Source organism: Microtus pennsylvanicus, chromosome 12 (genome assembly GCF_037038515.1).
Source record: "Microtus pennsylvanicus isolate mMicPen1 chromosome 12, mMicPen1.hap1, whole genome shotgun sequence".
Classification (NCBI taxonomy): domain Eukaryota; kingdom Metazoa; phylum Chordata; class Mammalia; order Rodentia; family Cricetidae; genus Microtus; species Microtus pennsylvanicus.
Window position 1 is genome coordinate 71,276,036 of NC_134590.1, and position 26,202 is coordinate 71,302,237.

The window sequence follows — 26,202 nt, forward strand, 5'->3', positions numbered from 1 at the left end:
CAAGAGGACAGGGCATCAAGACCCACTTTAAAGATATTTACATATCATTGGTTTTGGTTTACTGGTGTGACATCACTAGTTGTAGAAAGCTGACTCCTTTGAATTTTCCTAGTTGAAGAAAATTGGTGTTGCTTTCTTACTGTTGATCTATTAGATTAAACACCACCCCTTTGAATAACATAGCACCACGTATACCCTGCTCTCAACTATCCCCATAATCTAAACATACCTGTATTAAATGTATTACACATGCAACATATTGCTTGCATTCCTATTTAAGGAAACATACAAAATAAAGCAAGAAGCTTCATTGGACCTCTTAGAATGGAGGACCAAGCACTATACCATTTTACATAGTCAGTATCAGAGCTGATGTAGGTAGAAGAGATTCAGACTGACACTGTTTCCTCTGTACAAGTACATTGCATAGGTAACACTTCCTGAGCTCTCCTGTGTGTAGAAACTGTGTGAAGACTGAAGTTATGAAAGTCAACATGACCTTGCAGTTTCCTCAAGGACTTTAGAAGTGTAAGAGAAACACTCTTCTGTGTAGGACAGTCAAGAAAGATAAAAGCTGGAAAGATAGCATGCAGAAGCCTCAGCATCAGGTTATAGGTGACATATGTCACCTAACATTAAACATTGACATTGTATATTATATAGGATATTCCTAGGTATAATCAAATTTATGACTGACTTAAAATTACTTCCTACCCTTCTACACCAATTTTGTATTCTGTCCATCAAGAAATAAATCATGCAGCAAAGTAATTTATACCATCTAACTTCTTGACTATATATACACAGACTTGTATATATATATATGTGTGTGTGTGTGTGTGTGTGTGTGTGTGTGTATGTTTATATATGCATACATGTGTATATACACACATGTATACATACGTATATATATACAGAGTATATACACAGACACACACACACACACACATATATATATATATAATTTATTTCCTAATGGACAGAATAAAAAATTGATGTAGAATGGTATGAGTCATAAATTGGGATTATTACTAGGAATGATATTTTTATTTTATATTTCTGAAATATAGAATTTATATTTTTGCCAGAATAGATCAGAATATGAGTAAGTGAGTGGCAAGTCAATGAGGACCGTAAAAGGACAAATATAAAAATACCTATAATACTTGTTTGCAACTAAAGAAATAGGAACTACACTCTCAGCTGAAATGTGTGTGCTCTGGCATGCCCCAATCATCCCTACATCATGTGCATTTTCATACTGAGCTATGAAATGGGTAAGAAAAATAATAAATTCTGAAACCAGAGAAGCCAGTGTGCATTCATGCAGTGCTTATCTTTGTATCTACAAAATGAGAATCATAGTACCTACTCCATAAAAGAATAATGCCAATTAGGTGAAGATCTCAAAATGTCTCTTAAATTGCCAAATGCTTTAAAGTGTAATCTACCATATTATTATTAAGAATATCAGAGTTGAGAAACAGCTGTCAGTAAAATGCCCATCCTCTAAACAAGAAGATGTGAGTATGGATCCCCGCACACATGTGAAATGACAGGCATGGTAGGGTGAAGCTGTAACTCCAACACTGGGGTCTGGAAGGACAGGAGTATCTCCAATTATTGAATTACAGGTTTATAGTTTGATATCTAGGCAGTCCAACCAGTGAGTTCCAAGTTCAGTGAGTGGAGAGTCCTTGAGGGATATACTGTCAGAACACCAATATTATTGTCTTCGTTACAGTTACTATTGCTGTGATGAAACGCTGAGACCAAAGCAGCTTGAAGATGACAGGGTTGCTGTTCATTATCCAAGGCAGTCAGATCAGGAACTCAACACAGGGCAGAAACCTGAAGGCAAGAGCTGACTCAGAAGTCATGGAGGGGTGCTGCTTATCCAAACCTTCCTAAGAAATGCAAGGAGCATGAAAAAAAAAAAGGCAGAAACACAAATGAAAACTTATAGGAAAAAAATAATTATGAATATGTAAAACTGCACTCAAATGTTTGTTTTACAATATTACTAGCATGATCAGCATAAAATGATCTATTCTTGAGCTGAGGATATATCTGAGTTGGTTCAGCTCTTGTTAATATGCATAAAACCCTGAGTCTAATCCCTAACACTATATTTTCAAAAGTAGGTAGGAGGGGTGAGCACAGTGTCACACATCTGCAATCCCAATAACAGGAAGTGCAGGCAAAAAGGTTATTTATCCCTAGTTACATAGCATGTTTAAAGACAGGATGGTAAATATGAAACTGTTTCCAATTCAAACACACAGATAGGCACACACATACAACTATATATGCACACATATACTTTATTACCAATGTCATACAGTTTTCATCTGGTATCTGAAATCCAAAGATTCACTAATTCCCTGGTCAGAAGGTCTCCCAGTTGCATCTGCACTGTCATGGGCTCCAATATAGCTTTGTTATATGGAGGAGTCTTGAAAACGCTGATTACTTGGCAGTGTACATCAGCTAGTGAAAAATCTCTTTGATTTCTAAGAAAGACCGAGACAGGCTGAGAGAGAAAGACAGAGAGAGACAGAGGAAGAGACACAGAGAGACAGAGACAGGGACAGAGAGAAACAGAGACTGACTGTGCAGTTTGCTCAAGGAGCAGTTGCTGCTACTGGCATGATTGAGGTCAGGAGTTTTTTGACTGTCAGTTTAAGTTAACGCCAGGGATACGGGTCTTTCTTTGAACATCTGGCACTCATTCATTCATTCATCACTTATTCATGCATCCATCCACTCAAGCATCCACGAATTTGCTAACCAAGTATTTTCTGACAGATTTGTTCATCATCAAGCAGAGCTGACTTCAATAAGAAGCAAACCACCCCCTGCCCTTGATGCTAAGTCAAGTGTGAAAGTGACGTGTAATGACAAACAGTGAAATACAACAGCAGGGGAGATGGCTTGTCTTCTTGTGGGCTAAGACACAGGAAAGAACAAACTGTTCTGAGCTCTTTGGTTTTCTCTGAAAGTCCAAAGCTCTGTATCTCCACCCTTTGTAAGGCTAAGTATCAATACCCTTGGACCTTCTTGCTTTGTATTTAAACCTCTGGGGAAGCACAATTATTTCTTGTGTCCTGGCAATGTTTGTTTTCACCCATTTCCTATACCCTGAAAGGGAATCAGGGAGAGTGGTTTTACCTTTCTTCTCTGAGGATATCCTGGTATTTCTCACCTTGCTGGCCAGGACTCTCAGCAGTATAGAAGGTCAGAGCTATGGTTGTCAAGACTGTACTCCAAATACATCTTTAATCAAAATCTGTAAGCTTCCCAAAGAATGACTTCAGCATCGTGCATCTTAAACAACTGTGGATATTGTTTAATTCTTAAATAAACTTGGGGTCCAATGCTTTCTTCTCAAGATAAACTGTAAAGTCCATTTTAGCTTGAGGGAATGCAGTCTTAGAAGAAAACAGACAAGCCATAGCCAGTGCTGGCTCCATTTCCTGAAAGAGTATGCAAAGTGTGTAATGCACTTGGACCTCCTTGACCTGTCTTTTTTTCTGATGTTATGAAGATGTGAAACTTTTCCTGAAAGTTATTGACTTATAAACTTATAAGGGACACTTTTGGTCTAAACAAGCCATATTTTGCTGTAGATAGCAAGTATAAAAAAACCTAATTTAGTTTTTTTAAATTTATTGTGTTTATGACTTTCTACAAGAATTGATGACAGTATAACATTTGTTATCAATAAATTATATCCTTAGTGAATCTTCTGTACATTAATCATACTGCCTCTGCTTAGAAATCTCATTTTTATGAGACTATGTAACAGCCTTGCTGTGATGCTACACTGCTGGTTGAATTATAGAGCTATACAGACCCTTGGAACTCACATAGGCTTAACTTTATTGTGCAAGTGAGGCACTGAGGGTCAGGGAAATCAAGACCACACACTTGGCTTCAGCATTTTCTTTATACACTCACAGTGTGTTTGTAGATTCTCAAAAGGGGCCCACAGTAACACACACACACAGTACTTCCCTCCTCTTACATGAAACACACCCTAAAAGAGGTATGGTTTTATAAATCTGAAATACAGAGTGCTTGCCAGTCTTATGAACTTTTAAATATTAGTGTTCCCCCTTTTTGTAGCCATGTAATAATTGGTTTTGCACTTTGTAAAATGAAGAAAGTTACAGGTTATACAAACAGAGTGAAGATAAAAGCTAGTAGCTTCACTACCCAGATAATGCAACACAGACAGCAAGAAGCCAGAAAATGCTACTGTGATTCATAGCCATGAAATAGTTAGAAAATTATTCCCATTTCTTAAAATTTGAATATTATATTTTGTGTTTTATAATAAATCAAGTCTTCAATTAAAGTATATTTTATTTGTGATGAGAATCTCGCTAATATAAATAAATGCCTCTTATGTGTTCTGCTTTATGAGCATTTCTGTGAACTAAATCCCCCTCATCCCAACATGAGCCTTTTTATTATTGAATACAATATCAACTACTACTTTGTTGGCATATCATTATCCTTTTAATCTTATCAAAATTAAATAATCAAAGTCTTCCAAGTCTGGAAAGATAGCTTAGTGGTTAAGAGCACTTGCTGCTCTTGCACAGGACCTAGGTTCTGTTCCCTGAGCCCACATGGTGGCTCACAACTATCTGTAATTTCAGATGGATCTGATGCCCTCTTCTGACCTGCCCAGGCACCAGGCATGTGATATACATACATACATGCAAGAAAAACATGTGTACACATAAATTAACAAAATAAATCAATCTTTAAAAAAAATCTTCTAGAGGCAAATCATTAAGTATAGAATTACAACAGTAAATCCAAAAGAGGAGATCACTTAATGTAAGCCTTTACCTTGAAAGAAATATCGTGTAGTGTTGGAATTACTGAAATAAGCTCTGGAGTATCTATTTACCAATGCCCATGTTTAGATTTTTACTTAAAAACCAAACAGTATCTTACATCAGTATATCCATGTCCCTAGAAGCACTGTGTACATGATTTGAATCTTATCACTATAGGAATGCAATAGCATACGAAAAGGCAAAGGAAACCTTCCAGGTAAACAGTGACGATGCTGTTCAGGAATAGATATGATGTGTCTGACAGGAATTATGTTCATTATTGAAGCTAGGAAGGGAAAACATAAGAATGAACAGTAGATCTGCCAACATTTATTAATCTGAACATAAGTATTATTTCATTCCTGCTAAAATTTCACATTGCATAAATGGTTTTTGTTTACATTAAGGCAAGCAAGAAAGGGGAAAAACATGAATGTGAATTCATCAGTTTTATCTCATGTTGATTATTTATCAAGTCTTTCTAAACTACATGTTAAAATTGGTAAAATATAGGGTTTCTTTCCCTTTTATACAACTTTTCCTAAATTCCAACGAGCAAAACACCCTTTGGCATTGCAGGGGCCTTAGTGGTTGGTGAAAGAATTCCATCTTCAGATTGATCAGGCTTATTAGTAAGATACAGAGGGAGCAGAGAGCCCAGAGGTGGCTGAACAACAGCTAAAATGGGATCATTCACTGCAGGTGAGTCCATTGAGGAGGCCTTGTTCAGTTTGGGAGAGATGCTGGCTTTCAATGAATAATTTGGGATGAAATTGCATCTATATGAATGAAGACAAAACTAAGGTACCCACTTGCAGCTACTTTCAGTTGTTGCACTATTTTGATGCTGCACTAGTCGACTGCTTTTGTGGGGTAGAGCCATGTTCTTCTATTTTAGAGCCTACTTCCAATGGAGAACTCATTTCCTTTCCGGTATAAGTTCTCTGGGATTGTGTTTTGTAGACTTGGTTTTCTTTGCTTTATGTTTAAAAACCACCTATGAGTGAGTACATGTAATAACTGTCTTTCTGTGTCTGGGTTACCTCACTCAAAATAATGTTTTCTAGCTCCATGCATTTTCCTGCAAAATTCAAAATGTTGTTATTTTCTTTAGTAACTCCTTTGAGCTGAGTAAGGGCAACATGGCATATTGTGTGTGTGTGTGTGTGTGTGTGTGTGTGTGTGTGTGTGTGTGTTACTCTGGCAGGTGTCCAATAATGGGTCTCAAAAAGAAAAACATAGTCAGGAGTGGTTTAGGTAGAAGGCACATTTTTCTGGATCTAGTAGGTTTAAAAGAAGTATGGTTTTGGTCACTAGAGCTTGAGAACCTTGTAGAAGCATTGTCTAGAGCTGGAATGTTGAACCCTGGGGGAAAGAAATATGATAAGATTAAAATATAGGTATATATGATCTATACCTCTATATACCCTGTAGGTATATAGAGAATAATGAATGCCAAGGCAAAAGTTCCTCTCCATTAGGTTGAGAGACAGGGATAGACTCATGTCCCCAAAGAAAGTGACCAGTGTTTAGGACCACCATGTTCTCTGAACTAACTAACTAGTTCTGTGTGAGAAATGTAGGTAGGGATGACGAACTTTTTAAATATTGTTCATTATTTAACTCTGGTTATACTTTATTCCATGGTGTTTAAAACCATGTATGTGACTCCTAAAGTAACTTCTTTTTGTTATAGTTGGTCTAGAGTACTCAGAGTTAGTCTTGGGGCAATGGTTCTTGACTTTCTTAATGCTGTGACCTCTTTAATACTCTTCCTGTTGTTATGATGACCCCAGACATAATTTTTTTCATTGGTATTTGATAAATGTAGTTTTGCTACTAGTATGAATAAGAAGATAAATATCTGTTTTTTTTTTCTGGTATGTTTCTTAAGTGACTCCCGCAAAAGGGTCTTTGACCCCCGGCAAATGGTCACGACCCACAGATTGAGAACAACTGGTCTTAGGGACTTATTAGCTTCTTAGCTCATTTACAATTTGTTCTACCAGTGCTTTCACATTCTGCGTAGACAAAGGTGACTATGTGGCTTTCCCTTAGAAGACATTTATTTTGTGACTGTCTGCTTCACAGAGTATATATACTGTTGGAGTCTAACTCCTGACTTCTGCATAACCTCTGATCAAGAGGATGGATGACTCATCAGAATGTAGAATCTTTAAATAGGGTCTACCTGACCTGCCTAGGATCTTTCTGAATAAGCACTCCACATTTGAACTGTCTTTCTATCCCTTTCCTCCCCTTTAGGTTTGGACCCTATGAGTCACTGTTTAATACCCAGAAGCCAGTTTCCACGTGTCTTGAAAAATAAATTATTGTTTAAAAAATAGTTACTATATGACATTCAAAGGTTAACAAAACATCAAATACATTTTGACTCAGCCCAAACTTATTTTTAAGTATTTAAAAGTATATCTGAAAACATAAATTATTTTGATAAAATATAAAGTTTTTAACCAATTTTTGTAACTGTTTTAAGAGACCAGTAATGTATTGTTTTGATGGAAATCCAGTATATCATGTTTGAAGCAGAAAATATGGACATTATCATGAATATCCAATAATTATGATGTAGGTAAGCTATGTTTATCTTCCTGGAGGTATTTTTATTTATCTATTTTTATAAAAATTTAAAACAATTTGTTGGTGAACTAAATTTATACATATGCTTGCTTGTAAGCCAATTGAATAAAACCCTTTTGAGAGGATAGTAGCATATAAGCATACCACATTACATATACTTAAAGATGGCATAGTAAACAGCTACATTGGTAGAATTATCAAGTATTAAATCAGAGACAGAAAATAACAATTGTACTGGCAGATAAAATGATCCAAACAATAACTTAAAATAAACACCTTAGAAGACTCTAAGAAGAAACTCAAAGAACATATGGTTACATTTAATTTAGAGTAAACTCAGAAACAAATTAGAAAATCTGTCTCAATGATGCAGACATTAACTTAAACCTTTAAAGAAACCTGGGGAAATCAAGGAATGGGGGTGAGGCTGAAGTGCTATGAAACGGTAGCCAAGGAAGCCCTTGAGCTAGTAGGAAAATGATGCCATTATAAGGAATACAAGACAAGAATGAGCATTTCCCATTGATCAGTCTATTAGGGACTCTGGGTCACAGAGTTGTCTGAGAACAGTGAGATCATTAGATTTAACAGGACAATTGTCACCACTTGGAAATCATACAAGGTTCAACAGAGTCCTCCGAGACAGCAAGTGTTTCAAGAGGCTGCATTTCTGTCTGTCTGGGTAGCAGTGAACATGAGTCAGAGTGGGGAGGCTTTTTGGCATATGGGAGAATCCCAGACTCAGGTCTTCAGGTGACTCTGAGTCTGGGCCCTTCTCAGGAGAAAGGGAAGAAAGACGAAATAGAAGTTGTGTGTTTGGACTCTCTGATGTAATAGGGCTGCTGTGCGTTGAGTAGGGTGCTTTGTAGATGTGGTGAAAGAATTTCTGTTTCAGATCACAATAGAAAGAAAGTTATTTAGCACACTGTAAAAACAGCAGGAAGCATATGGTGATGGGCTGCAAGACCTATGTTTGGGAGGAGCTTTAGTTCTATTAACTTGGGCCACTTAGAGTACAATTTCCCTACATATAATCCCTGCTTTTGAAATAAGAGTAGCTGTGTGTATTCAGGTGTGATCAATTTTGATGGGCCACACCATCCTGCCCTCCAGTGCTCCTGATACACCACTGTTCTGCCCCTTTAGGAGAATCCAGAGAGAATTTTTCTCTTTGGGGTCACTTTCTGGAGGAAGCTTGGTTTGGGAAACTTTTCCTTTCTCAACTCAGCTGAGAGGATGAAATGAAAGACAAAAGTCTTTTATCTATGCCATTAGTATTACCACAGCAAGTTGAGGACAAAATAACAACTCTAAGCAATTGGTTTAAAATGATTGTATCATTGCAGCTGCCTTGGGCACTACACACTGAGTGTCAGTGTGTACCAAGGAAAGTGTATGAGAAGTGTAATCTGAGAAAAGGTCTCAGCAAATGGGCTGGCTATCGAGAAATTTTGTTAAGTTCTCTAACAAGATAACAAAAAAGGGTATGCTGAAAATAAGATGTGGAATACTTTAAACCAGAGACACGTGGCTAAACCTATCAGTCAAACGTCACAGAAGAGTGATAAGGGCTACTCTGCAAAGACCTAGGCCCTGAGAGGCAGTGGTCCCAGTACCAGAGTTTAGCAATTATGTTACAAACTTAGGACAAGTTGTTCTTTGTAACCATAAATAACTAACTCCAGGGTAATCAATTTTTCCACTCTTCTATCATGCCAAATATCTCTTTAATTAGAGGTGAAGGTTAGAAATTGCATATCTTTCATTTAGTCTCCCACACTTAATAATCTGCATTTTGAAAAGGGCAGAAATTACAGAAAAGCATATTTTGCTCTTGAAGCAGTTAAACCACTGCTGGTATGAATTAGACTATGCAAATTTGTTAATATGAAACACTTTTCTGTTCTGCAAAGTGATGTTGCTTCCTTTCTGCAAGTGTGAATTGCTGCTAAAATCTAAGTAATAATTCACACTCTATATAAAGAGATCTTAAAGCAACAAATTAGAGCCTAAAAAGAACAAACTGTGGATTAAACAGCTTTGCAAACGTCTTTCGATCATAGCAACCTGAATTTACAAATGCCAACTTCCAAATTGTTTGTTTTTGTGTGAATGCTGGGCTCAACTCTGAGAAATAAGAATTTCTCTTTATTTCTTGTTATCCCCTTGTGAATTTTTTTGTGCTTTGATAATGAAATAGCACATACAGTTCTGTTAAAGATTATTGTCTCGTGGTTCTGAACACCAGAAATCTAAGATGAAAGTGGCTGCAGGGTGGTTTCTCCCGAGGACTCTGAGGAAAATTCTCTGTGCCCCATCCTATCTCCTATTGTGTGCCTGGCCATCTTCTAGGCCCATTTTCATAATCTTACATATGCCTGTGTGTAGAGAGGAAGAAAGGGGACAAAAGAAAACATTTGCAGCCAGCTGCTTTCAGGATGCCAGTTAGAGTTTTGGCATTATTTGCTCCATCTTCCTGGGGCCCAAATGGCTTGGTTCATGGCCAGCATCTTTTCTAGGATATACAGCAGTCTGTCCCCTGCTTGAGCTCCTTTATGATACGTGAATAGCATACTGGTATCCCCAGACACAAAGAGCATGGTAAATGGTCTGTGACTCCCTTTACAGTTTGGTCAGTAGCTGGAAACAGTGACTATTGATATAAACAACAGGTGCTTCCCTGAGATCTCCTACCATAAGGGAATTACATTGAAACCTAAAGGCAAGCTTGTAGACAGAAGGTGACATATGTTACTGTGGACACACGATAAGGAAATGGGAAGAGGAACTGCCCTTAGGGACATGTCTTTCACAGAGCTCCAAAGCCCCTCCCTCCAGACAAGTGCATACAGATTGACTGAATTCTGAAGTTTAAGCTTTTCTCTTTCCCACTCTTCCCATTTTCTTCTCATGACACCAGCCAAACTCCTAAGCTACTTGCCCTAACAGTCTTGGTTTCTGAAGACACCCTACCCTAGCTACTAGCATACATCCACTGCTCAGTCTTCCGCCGCTCACTTCAGGCACAGTATAACTTGCTGTTTTTACTTTCCTCTATCTCCTTCTACACCATCACTGAGATCTTGTCTCTTTCTTGTCTACTTTTTTTTTGCTTTCTTTCAAATTCCAGTAGAGTTGTCTTGGAGTTCCATTCTGTTTTCAAATTATTTTGTCAAAAAGGAGACCAAGACACTGCCCTTTGTAACATGTCCCGATTTCCCTGGTATCATAAGACTACTAGTCTTAATGGATTAGGAGTCAACCTATCTTAGCTAACAGCCAAGCTTGCAAAGAACCAATTCCCAAACAAGTTTCTTAAGGGAGCACTATTCTAAATATTATTACCCACCCACTGGCCCTGCACAATTTTTGTCCTCACATCAGAAACATTCCCAAAATGCTCGACTCATTCAATGAAGTCTAAAAATCTTATTTAAATAGGATCAAAAGAGGACATCAGTAGAATTTAGTAAATTATTTACTCTGAGACAAAAGTAATGTCTAAGTAAATCAGACATTCATTAAAACAGACACTAAATAATCTGCTCATAAAACACAATGGTGGATTAGGTGCAGGAAGGATAGTCTCATTCATAAAGTACTGTGGTGGGTCAGCCATAAGAAAAAACATTCTCATCCATAAAAGAAAAATGCTGAAGGAAGAAAAACAAGTATGCATTCCAACCATGTCTAAATACCTTCAGGCAAATACCACCAGAATATAAAGGCTGTGGATAATCCTCCTGGGCTCTGTATTTCATGTTGCAGGTCATGACTTCTCGGTGCTGTATTCTCTTGTGCTATGCTTTCCTCTATGCTGTGTGACAGCCTACGTGAGTTCTAAAAGTTACTGGGTTTTCTTTGTTCTGCTCTATCTCTTTTGTTTTTTATCTAAACAAGTATATTCTGTAATTCTAGTATAAAAATATTCTAAAATCTGTTTCGTGTGTAAATTCTGGTGCTCACACAACTAAATTAAAGTGAGTACTTTTTGGAAAACCATGCCTTTATTTCTAGCTTTTTTGTTAAGATGGTTCCCTGGACTTATGCATCATACAATTAATCTGTGTAACCACGTCCACAACTTCCAATCCTCAGGCAGATCTTGGGTAGGCTGACAATCTTCTGGATCCTGAATGCTGTTTGTTTATATGCTTGCTTGTTTATTTTAACTTTGGTTTTGCTTAGCCATTCCACCTCCAGTCGATTCTTCCCTCTTGCATTTTACTAAAAGCTACAAGGAGAAACTAGGCCACACCTGCAATGCTTTCATTAGAAATCTCATCATTTGAAGAGCCGAGTTCATTATTTCCTACGTTCTACTTTCCACAAAACCCTCAAACACGGAGCAGTGAGGTCTCCTCTGATGGCTTATAATTGGTCTGCTTTTCTTCTGCCAAAGATGTGTTCAACATTTCTGCCTGGGTTCTCCTCAGAAGTATTTTAACATCCATGCATCTGCTAAGAGCATGCTCCAGAGGAACTGGACTCTTTTTAAAATAAAAATCGAATGTCTCAAAACCCTGCACAAAAAATCTACTGCACAATTCCAAAGCCGCTTCCACCTGTAGGGTGCTAGAAACAGCAGCATTCCACTTTCCAATACAAAAAACTGAGGAGTCACCGTGGGAAAAATCACCAATTTAATTGCTTCGTTACACTTCTTCCTTCCACAGTACAATATAGTTACTTATATACAGACTAGACCAAATAGGAGCACAAATAAGTTGACCACAAAAGTAGTTGATGTTATAATAATTAATGCCCATATTTTACACACACACACACACACACACACACACACACACACACACACATATAGTCATTTATGCTGGCTTGTTGATTGACTCAATCTTGTGCAGCCAACCACAGCTGCTTTGTCCAGGTGCTAGAAATATAATGGGCTACTTCCAAGTTCTCATTCCCCAGTGTGTCTGTTTGCTCTGCCTTTCCTCCTAAATTATGTCACTTCTTAACTATTACCACAAACGTATTTTGTCTGTGAATACCTTTGTAAAATCTCAAAGTAAGATGAAGTAAAATCAAGCCCATTTTACTCCACCAGGATCAACATAAGTTAGGCAAACTTTTGTGATTGAGGTCTCAGATCTGCCTTCCCGTCCTGGAATCCATACCAGCAATATGGAGCACTCTCTTCAGTTGCCAGCAGCAGGTTAGGGAGCAGACTGCAGCAGGAGCTAAGATGAAATGTCAAGGACATATTGTTCTTGTCGAGATTGAGCTGTTTCTTCTCCTTGGTTAATATCCAGTTCCTGCAAGCTTTCGGTTTGTTGAGTGAGTTCTAAAGACGTCAACTCTAAAGATTTTGACCAAGTTTTCATTGCTTTTCTAGAGAAGCAGGCTAATGGTATTAATTTTTAACTTGCCATTATTATGATATTATTTATTAATGTATACATTGAAACCAGGTTTAATCCTAATGTCTTACATTTGAAAGTAAAAATAATGAAAAGAACATTTTTGGGAACGTTAATAGTTTTGAGATATTATAAGATAGATTCAGTAGGTTTGGAATGTTAAAATTAATAAGTTTATTTCTTCACAAAAATGTCATAGCACCCGGTCAAAGAACAACATATTCTCTTTTTTCTTTCTTTTAAAGTGTCATGTGTTTATTTTTTCCTTGAAAATTTGAATTTTATATGTGAAGGGTGATCTTGAATCTTTGAAGTTTATTTCAGGCTTTTGAATATGTCTGTCAATTAGCCTACCACTGGAAAATTTCGTTTTAACCTTCAAAAGCTGTTCAATTGCTCTACCTTCTTTTTCCTTGAGGGCTTAGAGTTGGCACTATTCTTTTTGCTAAGGCTGAGGCTTCTACTTTGAATTAGACCTTATAAAATTGAAAATGACCCCCTTTATAAAGTAAAATTCTGACTTTTGCTTTTTTTTCAGTGTGCTACCAAAAATAATTTATATTCCATTGAAAACACAAGTTTAAAAATATTAAAAAATAACTTCATGGATATTTGAGTTAGTAAAGTTAATTCTGAAAAATGTTTAGGCACTTCCATGTTGGAAACTGTCTGAGAGTCCATAGCATTTACATTTTCCCTGAGAAACTGTCAAGGTTTTGCAAGAAGAGAGAAATGACACTCCGGTTTGACATACATGTGTTACTGGCTTTCTCTGTATCAGCTCATCTTCAAGGTACGGGGAGCAACAAATAGAAAGAAGCACAGTTCTTTTGCCCAAAGGGATCATGAGTGATTTTAAAAAAATGATTCACTGTTAAAACATGCCTACTTCTCTAAGTGCTTAGAAATGGCAAAATGAAACATAGGTGGGAAAATTCAACCAAGGCCAAATTGTTTTTCACCTTTGAACAGTTATAACTTTCATGTTTGATTCAATATTTAATAACCTGACCTCAGACATGCAGTGCTTACATTGTATTGTAACGTGCTAATCCTTGGGGAAATGCAAGTGTGGCTTCCCCCAGAGCTGTGCACACTCAGGCTGATTCATGCTTGTCAGTACGTTCAGCTGGCCAGGCCTAGCAACAAAGGCACTGAGAGTAGCATTAAGGGAGAAGAATGTAGATAAATAATTTTTGAGGTGAACTGATGCAATGTGTATTAAATGAGCAAGTACTCTTACATCTCTGAAAGCAAAGAAACCCTGACTCTCTCGATGTTATGTTGATAATGAGGTCAAAAGTTTGATCTGGTGATGGATGGAATAGAGACAGAGACCCACACTGGAGCACTGGACTGAGCTCCCAAGGTCCCAATGAGGAGCAGAAGGAGGGAGAACATGAGCAAAGAAGTCGGGACCACGAGGGGCGCACCCACCCACTGAGACTTTGGAGCTGATCTATTGGGAGCTCACCAAGGCCAGCTGGACTGTGACTGAAAAAGCATGGGATAAAACTGGACTCTCTGAACATGGCGAACAATGAGGGCTGATGAGACGCAAAGGACAATGGCACGAGGTTTTGATCCTACGTAATGTGCTGGCTTTGTGGGAGCCTAGCCAATTCGGATGTTCACCTTCCTAAATATGGACGGAGGGGGGAGGACCTAGGACTTACCACAGGGCAGAAAACCCTGACTGCTCTTTGGACTGGAGAGGGAGGGGGAAAGGAGTGGGGGAAGGGGGAGAAGGGTGGGAGCAGGGAAAGAAGGGTGGGAGGAGGGGGAGGGAAATGGGAGGCTGGGAGGAGGTGGAAACTTGTTTTTTTTTTCTCCTTTTCTCAATTAAAAAAAAAAGTTTGATCTGAGAAAAGATGGACTCCTCATCAGCCCAGAAGATAGGCAGATGTGAGAAGAGTGTGGAGACAACTTTCTTTAGTTGTGAGGCCTTTATAGTTACACTGAAGCTTCTAGTTGAAGGCCAGGTTCCCCCCTGGGGTGGAAGAAAATGTTAAGAACGTAAATGCTGCAAGAATCAGCTTAAAAATAAACATGATTACCGCAGCGTAGTACTCTAGTGTGTATATATTCCATACTTTCTTCATCCATTCTTCCATTGAAGGGCATCTAGGTTGTTTCCAGGTTCTGGCTATTACAAATAATACTGCTATGAACATAGTTGAACAAATGCTTTTGACATGTGATAGAGCATCTCTTGGGTAAATTCCCAAGAGTGGTATTGCTGGGTCCAGGGGTAGGTTGATCCCGAATTTCCGGAGAAACCGAAACACTGACTTCCACAGTGGTTGCACAAGATTGCATTCCCACCAGCAATGGATGAGGGTACCCCTTCCTCCACAGCCTCTCCAGCAAAGGCTATCCTTGGTGTTTTTGACTTTAGCCAATCTTACAGGTGTAAGATGATATCTCAAAGTTGTTTTGATTTGCATTTCCCTGATCGCTAAGGAGGTTGAGCATGACCTTAAGTGTCTTTTGGTCATTTGAACTTCTTCTGTTGAGAATTCTCTGTTCAGTTCAGCGCCCCATTTTTTAATTGGGTTAATTAGCATTTTAAAGTCTAGTTTCTTGAGTTCTCTATATATTTTACGCTGCGGTAAAAAACAATGACTTCTCGAATTTTGCATGCAAATGGATGGAAATAGAAAACACTATCCTGAGTGAGGTATCCCAGGCCCAAAAAGACGAACATGGGATGTACTCACTCATAATTGGTTTCTAGCCATAAATAGGGTTCATGGAGTCTACAATAGGCGAATCTAAAGAAGCTAAGTAAGAAGGTGAACCCAAGGAAAAACAGATAGTTATCCTCTTGGATAAGGGAAGTAGACAAAATTGCCGGGGGGAAAAATGGGATCTTGGGGGTGGGGTGGGATGGGGGTTAGGGGAGATGGGGAGAGAAAAGGTAGAAGGGAAGGAGGGTGGACTTGGGGAAACAGGAGGATCGGGATAAAGGAAGGTTGGATAGGGGAGCACGGAACCACAATTCTTAGTTAAGGGACCCACTTTAGGGTGGGCAGGAGACTTGACCCTAGAGGGGCTCCCAGGTGCCCAAGCTGAGGTCCCCAGTTAGTTCCCTGGGCAGCTGAGGATAGGGAACCTGAAATGACCCTACCCTAGAGCAATACTGACGAATATATTGCATACCATCCTAGAACTTGCATCTGGCGATGGATGGAGATAGAGACAGAGACCCACACTGGAGCACTGGACTGAGCTCCCAAGGTCCCAATGAGGAGCAGAAGGAGTGAGAACATGAGCAAAGATGTCGGGACCACGAGGAGTGCACCCACCCACTGAGACAGTGGAGATGATCTACTGGGAGCTCACCAAGGCCAGCTGGACTGTTACCAGAAAAAGCATGGGATAAAACTGGACTCTCGGAACATGGCGAACAATGAGGGCTGATGAGACGCCAAGGACAATGGCACGCGGTTTTGATCCTATGCCATGTGCTGGCTTGGTGGGAGCCTAGCCAGTCTGGATGTTCACCTTCCTAGATATGGATGGAGGGGGGAGGACCTAGGACGTACCACAGGGCAGGGAACCCTGACAGCTCTCTGGACTGGAAAGGGAGGGGGAGAGGAGTGGGGGGAAGGGGAGAGGGGTGGGAGGAGGGGGAGAAGAGTGGGAGGAGGGGGAGAAGAGTGGGAGGAGGGGGAGGGAAATGGGAGGCTGGTGGGAGGAGGTGGAAATTTGTTTTTTTTTTCTTTTCTTTATCCTCCTTTTATCAATAAAAAAATTAAAAAAAAAATAAACATGATTATCTGAGTAGAGAATGTTGATATAATTCTGGAAAAATTCACATACTACTCCCAGTGACATTTGCATTTGTAGTGCTAAGATATAGAGAGGATCAGTAAAAGAGAGTGGACCTGGCCAGAAGAGAGTAGGGAAAACAGGCTGTAAGGTTTCTAGAGTCAAAATAAGTGTAGCATTTGCAGAATAAGTGAGTGCCCACTTGCGACTTGTGCTAATGATTGAGAATGAAAATAGCTTGTCAAAATATGTATCGCCTATCATCTGGGGATGTAATAAAAATCATTTGAAGACGACTTTTTAAAAGTAAAAATTTGTTTTGTTTTTATTAACTTATATGGATTGCGCGTGTTTTATGGGGTTCAGCATGATAGTTGAACATGGAAAGGTATACTGTATTTGTACATGGATGAAGATGACTTAATCCTGAAGGGAAGAGGGATCTTCATCCATAGTACTTAGATGGAACTGAAGATTGCCTTTTTTGGAATGTCAGTGGGCTAATGATCTGTTTGTTTGGTTTTAATAGCTTGTATGTAGGTACCATAGGATTATATCTATAGGAGATCATGCCATCTGTGCAGGCAGAAGATGAATTGTCCCTTTCCTACCTGCGTTCCACTTTTCCCTCTTTCTTTTTACACTGGCTAATACCTACAATGCAACCTTTCCACAGAGCCATGTAAGTAGCCATGTTTCCCATTTCTACAGGAAAGGCTGAACTATTTCATCATCAAGTATAATGTTAACTACGGATGCTTTATAATTAGTTTCTCTTAGATTTAGGAAGTATGCTTATATTGCCACTTTTTGACACTTTAATTTACTTTTTGTTTTTAAACTAGAAAGGAGTGCAAAAAATTTCCATAATCTTTCTCTTCCTCTTAAGTGATCTGCTTCCTCCCCTCCCCTCCTCTTCCAGCTTTGTTTCTTCTCCTGTTCCTCCCCTTGCTCCTCCTCCTCTTTTGTTTGCATTATAGTTTGGAACACATACACTGATTGTTTTCTTAATATCATCTTTAGTTTCTCAGCTCATTGAGGTATAACTGGAAAATACAAGTTACATATATTTATGATGCAAGTTTGATGGTCTTGAGAATGGAGACATTGGAAAATGAATCAAGCCTGTCCCTATCCATTACCTCACACAACTCTCGCTCCTTTCCCTTGTTTTGTTTAATGTGTGATAAGAACACTAAAGTCTATTTTCTGAGTAAAACTAACATCTAAAAATGTCTCACTATAGATCAGGGTGAGTGCAACTATTGAGCCTTCCATTTTCAACCATTTCAGAATGGTTGGGAGTTGGCTGTTTACAGAGGCTAGATGGTTTTATGCATCCTCCCTCCATGCATAAGTCAGTGAACGCAGGCTTTGTTTTCTACATAAGAGCTAATGAGAATATGATCTGCAGAGGTCAGAGAAGAGTCCTCCAGATCTGGAACTTGAGTTATAGATGATGGGAGACAAATCTGAATTCAGATTAAGAGTAGGATGTGTTCTTAACCAGTGAGTCATCTCTCCAGTTACTGATACCTTGTTTCTGGTTTTAGAAACCTCTAGGAACCAGAGCAAGAGCAAAGTGATAAATCCTTCTAAGTGTGAGCTGCTATTTTCCCAAAGACAACTTATGCTGGGCATCTTTTTTATATTTTAATGGTGATATGGACATCTTCTTATTAGATTTTATTACTCAAGCATTTTGTCTATTTTTGATCAAATTTTTAAAAACTTGAGTTGCAGATATTATATCTACAGAATGAGTGTTCACCTGATATCATTTACATCCTATTTGTTAATATTTCCCATTTCCACTGATTAATTTATCTCTGATAATAGTTTCTCTTCTGTATTGAAGTTTTCTGTTTGATATGCAACTTAATTTTTCTCTTCATTGTCTATGATTTTCTCTGTTGCTAAGGATTAGGTTAAGGAAGTTTGTGCTGCATTTATTTCTAATAATTTTGAAGTTCTAGGCATTATATCTTAGTTTTCAATAGAATTTGAATAGATTTCTGTACATGGGGTTGAAATAATTTGGTTTTTTTTCTACCAGAATTTTCTACTACCATTTATCAAAGAGAGTATTCTGTCTCCATTTTACTAGAAAATGCGAACACCAGAGGACTATGAATGCATGGCTTTGTTTCTAGACTGTGCTGTTACTTGGACCTGTGGGCTTTCACACCAGTATTATTATTCCTTGGTTGATTTTAGCAATACTAAATCTTTAAATTTCTGCATCACTCATATTTGGATAAATTATGTTTACAGCTATATTCATAAGGGATAATCTGCAGTGCTTTTCAAAGCTTTTTATATCATTTTTGTGCTAGGCATAAGGTCTCACAAGAAAAAATTGAAGTGTTAACACTTGTCATGTTTTACAATTTTTGTGTGTATTTTTGATTTGATTTTTTTCTCCAGTAAATGGAATTCTCCAGTGAATCTGTATTTGAGTGAAGTTGTCCTTAACTGAAAGTTTCCAGTTACAAAACCAGCTTTTTAAATGGTAGGTAACAGTGTCCAGTTCTGGTAGGGTGGATACTAGAAATTATTCTAACAGTGAGAAGGCTGGCAGGGCCCTTGAGCAGGGTAACATGCAAATTCAAGACACCTTGAACATTTTTCCCAAAGGAAATAGTGTACTTTATAGCACTCTACAAACATTTTGACATTTTCTGTTTTCTGGCCATTTCTGATCTGCTAGTGAGATTTGTAGATTTCATTACTGTGATGCAAGGTGGATTCAACAAATGTGATTCAATAAATATAATGAAGATACATAGAGATAAAGACAGAAATCTCACAGCCTTCTTAATGGATAAAGAAAAGGTCTCTGAGAAAGCCCAACTTCATTTCATGGCAAAAACCCTGAAAAAAAATAAGAATTGAAGAAGTAAACACACAAAATATTAAAGGCTTTATATGACAAAATCTATAGTCATTATACCCTAAATGAAGAAAAGCTGAATCATTTTCTTCTTAAACCAAGAACAAAACAAGTGTGTCCAGTCTCTATATTATTACTCAGTAGAGTCCTCGAAAACTTAGATGGAACAATAATACAAGATAAAAGAATGAAAGATGTACAAATAGGAAAGAATCAAATCATCTCTGTGTAAAAATGATATGCTATGCATAAGACCATTAAGGATCCACCAGAAAATTATGAGATCTGTTAAATATATTCATCAATGTAGAGGGATACAAAATCCACACAAGCTAGTCAATATCTTTCCTATATTGCAACAATGAACGTACAGAAGAATTCAGAAAGAATTCTCACTTAAAATACTTTCAAAAGATCATAAAATACACAGAAATACACAAAATTAAGGTGGAAAACTCTTCAGAATGAAAACTTTCAGGCACTGAAGAAAGAATTGAAGAAGCCCAAAGCTAGAACTTTTTTTTTCCATTCTCATCTGTTATTTGTGGTCATGATCTGGATTGGGCTTTCCAAGCTCTTAACACTGCATGTAAATCATTGAAATAAACACGCACAGGTTTTCAGAGGAGCTGATTGGCTGAATTACATCATGAAGAGTTCTATATTACCCAAAGGCCATGAGGATTCCATGTGTTCTCCAGTAGAATTACTATGTCACGCTTCACAGATAAAATCCTAAAATTCAGACAAGTACAAAAGATATCAAATAGAAAAAGCAGTCCCATGGAGCATGATCGTCCCTTCAGTATCTCAATACCTGATTTTAAATTATACTACAGAGGCAAACAAATAAAACTGTAGTCTTGACACAGAGCAGATACAAGCATCAATCGAAGAGAATCACCGATGCAGAAATAAATCCACAAAGCTACAGCCACCTAGTCTTTTACAAAGATATCAAAAACACACGCTGGAAGAAAAGACAACCCTTTCAATAATTCAAAATTGTTCAAATATCTCATCTTAATGTAAGACCTTCCTCTAAAATCGACATAGAAAAAGAGGAAAAAATTCTTTGTGGTACAAGCCCAGCAAGGACTTTGTGAAAGATACTACAGTAGCACACAAAGTGATTCCCACAATTGGGAGACAGGATTGCAAAACCAAGTGAGCAAAGTGCAAAATCAACAAAGAACTCCCAAACCTAAACACAGAAAAAGAAAATCACCAAATCAGTCAACAGGCTCTAAAACAAATAGGCAATTCTTAAAAGAATAAATACAGGTGACCAAGAAATATTTGGAAATGTTTAGCCTTCTGGGAAATGTTTAAAATTCTACCTCATCCCAGTCAGGGTGGTGCTGATAGAGAAGCCAAACCCTAACAAGTCCTGACAAAGATGTTGGGAAAGTGAAGTTTCTATGATTGCTTATGGGAAAAGAAACTGAGGCAGCCACTATGTAATTCAGCTTGAAGGTTCCTCAGAAAACTAAAAGTCTAATGGCCATATGATTCAGCACTTGCCTTAGGCTTCCTGACCCTCTTTATTCCCCCAGGAAAGGTGAGTGCACTATCTGCCCATTCTGCAGCCCCACAATGCAGGATGTCCATTCTGAAGCCAAAACTTAGGACAATCAGACATTATAGGGAGTAGAGTCAAAGCGGGAACTCAATTTATTATTGTGAGCGTCCACATTTTATTTTTATTTTATAAAAATTTATTCACTTAACTAATAACCAAGTTAACTAATAAAGACAGCTTTTTAAAAATCATTTGCCATATCGGAACTCAGACATTCCTGAATATAATAAAAACAGAACTTGATTTGCTGTAGCACACCAGGTCCACACCCAGTTGGCTTAAGAATGTGAATGTGTAGTAGGAAGCTGTTTGTTCCTGGCTGCTCAGCCGTGAAAGAATCACACAGAAACCATATTATTTGCAAACTGTTGGCCAATAGCTTAAGCATATTTCTGGCTAACTCATATCTTAAAGTAATCTATCTCCATTAATCTGTGTATTGCCATGAGGTTGTGGCTTCCTGGGTAAAGTGTGTTCCCTGCGGCTACATGTCTTCTATATAAATTATGCTCCCCCTGGCTGGAGGGTCATCTACCTAGTTTATGCTGCCTCATCCTCACTCAAACTCGAGCCAGGCTTTTCTATGTCCTACAGGCCCCGAAGTCTAGGCCCTGAACTCAAGCCAGCCTTTTTTTCTGTCCTATAGGCCTCGAGGTACAAGCCCTGAGATAGTTTTGGCCCAACAACTTGTGCATTCATGGTTACACCAATGGTCATCACCATCAACAACTTGTGTGCCTAACCCAGTTATTTACCAGCAGAAAAACAGATTAAGAAAGTCTGGCACATGTATCAGTCATGAAATTTTTTTTTAAGATTTATTTATTATGTATACAACTTTCTGCCTCCACATGCCAGACGAGGGCACCAGATCTCTTTACAGATGGTTTGGAGCCACCATGTGATTGCTGGGAATTGAACTCAGGACCTCTGGAAGAGCAGACAGTGCTCTTAACCACTGAGCCATCTTTCCAGCCTCCAGCCATGAAATTTTAGAAGAATCAAATTGCGTTTTTCCATTTAGACATTTTATCCACACATGTCTGTGTGTGCATGCACACAAATGTGCCCCTGCACGTGAGATATGCTGTGCACATGGAAGGGTTAGGACCAACTGTGGTTCTATTATTAAGGAGGTTTTTTTACCCCACTTTTATCTAAGGTCTTGAATTTATTAGTTAATTCTTGTCTATTTTCTTTCAATGCCTATGAAGTCTCTGAGGCTTCCTTGCTTCTTAACCTTTATATTGGAGAGCTTTCATTTTCTCCTACTTCTTCTGTTGTCTACCCAGGAATCTTAATAATTGTATTTTATGATTAACCTCTTCATCTTTCTTTATCACTATGTTTTTAACATTTTATTGATATCTCTTTAGTATTTTCTTTCTTTGTAAACATAAGGCTTAATTGGCCTTGAGGTTTTCTATTTCTTCAGTTACTATGATTATTGATTATTAAGTATTTCATGCAGTTGTTTTAAAAAAATGAACTTTGCTTATGCATAAATGTGTAAACCTGTGTGGATGATTGTGGTCATGACTACATGTGCATGCAGAGGTCAGAGGGCACCAGATCCCTGGTGCTGAGATTGTAAATTGATGTGAGCTTCATGACATCAGTTCTAGGCATCACACTTGGCTCCTCTGTAGGAACATTGCATTCTTTTAACTGCTGAGCACCTCACCAGCATCTTAGCACCACTACTAAGGCTCTCCCAAATTCTGACATTTTTAATTTGACTTTTGTTTCAAATATTTTTTATTTGTATTTGTTTTCTCCTTAAAATCATATTTTCTATCTCAGAAATGTTTTATTTTGCATCCAAACATTGGAGATAATCTAAATATCTTTATTTTTATAAAAGCCAATTTAATTCCTTGTTACTCAGAGAGAATCATCTGTCTGACTCTGATTTCATGCTTGATTCTGTTAGCAAACAGGCAAACAGCCTTTGGACTTCAGCTGGCGCATAATCACCTTCTGGGAAACTCCAGTCAAAGGGTTGACCATGCAAACTTCAGGTTGGGAACTCCCACAACTTCATATAGTTCCTGAACGCCCTCTCCCTCTCCCTCTTCCTCTCCCTGTCCTTCTCCCTCTCCCTGTCCTTTTCCCTGTCCCTCTCCCTATCCCTCTCCCTGTCTTTCTCCCTGTCCCTCTTCTTCTCCCTGTCCCTCTCTCTCTTCTTCTCCCTCTCCCTCCTTCCTCCTCTCCCCATGTCCCCCTTCCCCTCCCTTCTTTCCTCTCCCTGGTCCCCTTCCTCTCTCCTCTTTTCTGCTCCCCTCCCTCTCTTTTGCTTTCCCTTTCCCTCTTCCTCTCCTTCTCTACCTCCCTGCCTCTCAGTCTTTCTAAAAATGCAATCAACTGCATATGTATATGTGCACACAGCACATATACACCACATGCATATATATATATATATATATATATATATATATATATGCATCGTGTTTATGAATGCATGCATGCCCAAACTCACATACACATGTACAGCCTCAGAAACACTTAGATATGCATAAACTCATATACATATGCACAAATATACATAAACATATATGCATATAAACTATACATTTCTTTTCCTATTGATCATACTTCACTGAAAACGCTAAGATAATATATCTACATGGTCTAGCTTATAATGGTTCTCAACCTTCTTAATGCTGCAAACCTTTAATAAAGTTCCTCATGCTGTGCTGACCCCCAACCATAAAATTATTTTCATTGCTACTTCATGACTATAATTTACATACCACAGGTTGAGAACCACTAGATCATTGAATAACTTAGAGACTGAACAGTTATAAGCTTGAATAGGATGCATATTGCTATATTTTTGAGAGGATTGTTGTATAGTTTGTATAGCTACAAGTTCAGATAAAAGAGTGCATAGGTAACATGCCATAACAAAAGAAAATTTATCCATGCATGAGTTATTTAATGTTCAAAAATGAAATTCCAAAGAAAAAATTCATATGGTTATATCAGTTGATAGTGAAAAACATTAGACAATATCCAATATTGTCTATGAGAAAAGTTCATTGCTTAAAAATTGAGGGAAATTACCTCAGCATTATAATTTGATTAAACATACCTACTGATAATGTCACACTTAGTGGCTAAAACAAATAAAACCAGGGGCATGATAATGATCTCTGCTCTGACCAGTCAAGTTCAAACTTTCAGAAAGATCATATTCTTTCAGTAATATGTAGACAGCTTGGAAAGTCAGGAATTTGTGTGTTTTTATTTGCAGATGACTCACATGTGTGTGAATATGAAACTTCCGAGAATCTGTTAAAAATTCCTCTGACTGTCAAGTAAGTTTTGCAAGGCCATAGCATATGGAACGCTGTAAAATTTATCCATTAACAATGAGCTTGTAAAAAAAAAAACTTTTAAATACATTACCACCTCGCAGTAGCTTCAACGTTAATGAAACTGACACACAATTAAAAAAATGTAACAGATATGTATATTCATCAAATTACATAGTGATGGAGAAAATATCACAGATGGAAGTAAATGGAGAGGGGTGTGTTTTTTATTAGAAGCTTCTTTATGGCAGAGCTCTATTTTCCTCCAGTTATCTCCCAGTTCAAGTTTAAAGCAATTCATATAAATTCAACAAGGGTTTTTACAGACATGGTCAACATTGTTCTAAAGTATTTATAGGAGGAAAAAAATGGAACTGAAAGGCTCTAATGGGACAAAGACAACTGAAGTAGGAAATCATTCTGGCCACATCAAAGCTCTCTTCAAGCATTTAGCATGAAGATGCTGTTAAAAAAAAAAATCAGTGGTAGAAAATGTACGACAAGCTGGACCTCATAAACACAGAAAATTACTTTTGGAAACAGAGGTAAAACAATTGATGGAAAGAAAGACCATCAATAAATAGTGAGGTAACACTTAGACATATAATGAGCTGAAGAATTAAATGAACTTGATTATAAGATGTACAACTTAAAGGGCTAGGGCTTGGTCTCAGTTGGCAGCATGTTTGTCTTTCATACAGAGTACCCTGGACTCATTCCCAGTAGTATAAGTTGTAGATAATACTGAGCATGGTGACAGGGACTTCTCATTCCACCACTCAGAAGGTAGAGGCCAGAGGATCAAGGTCATTCTCAATTGTCTGAGTTGGTGGGCAGCCTAAAATACATGAGAACTTTCCTTTAAAACAACTTATTTAAAAATTATTTTACAACCTGAAATTAAACAATAATAGATTAATTTAAGTATAGTATGTATAGTAAATCTTGGGGTAGTAGAACATAGTATAAAAATCACAAAATAAACTTAATCTAAAACGATGAAAAGACATATGAGATTGGTTGAAACGTAAAGCAATGTATGTATGACACTGTATCACATCTCAATAATGTGTAAATATTTTGTTTTCTGTGAGATATAGTCTTAATTCAGATTTCTGAAAAATTTAATATCAGATTTTATTAAGATTGCTGGGAAACTGACTTATCAATGTATGCCTACTGCAACTTAAAGTGCTACAGCCAAATCTGAAAGATTCTGGCAATTCCTTGTAAATCTGTTCACCACAGAGTGCATGCTGGACCATTATCTGAAGTATGCATCCCAGTAAGAAGAAACCTTAGATTTGCACAAAACAATATGCACACGTGATCTTCTAGTATTATTTTTAGTAGCTTAATATGCAAAACAAAGTGTATTTTAAGAAGTTAATAAATAACCAAATTTTGGTGTCAGGATATGAGGAGGATATGTACAGCAATTAAAAGGAATCAGTTGGATTTATGTAACAACAACATCTGTGAATCTCCAGAAAATAACTCTGAAAGAAAAAATTGTAAGCATCCATAAAATATTGCACTGTACAACATTCATATTAAAAATAATTTAAGAAAGGTAAGACAAATCATTTTTCATAGGAGTTTAGTGCAAGCAGGAGAAAAAAGAGATATGGTTGAAATAAAAGCTGGTAATGATTTATTTAACATCATGATAATGGTAGACACAAAATCTCAAATTTGATAAAATTGTATATATATGTATATGTATGTGCATGTATACATATATATTGGAGATAAATGAAATATATTTTATGTACATTTGTATCAGGGGATGAATACAAATAAA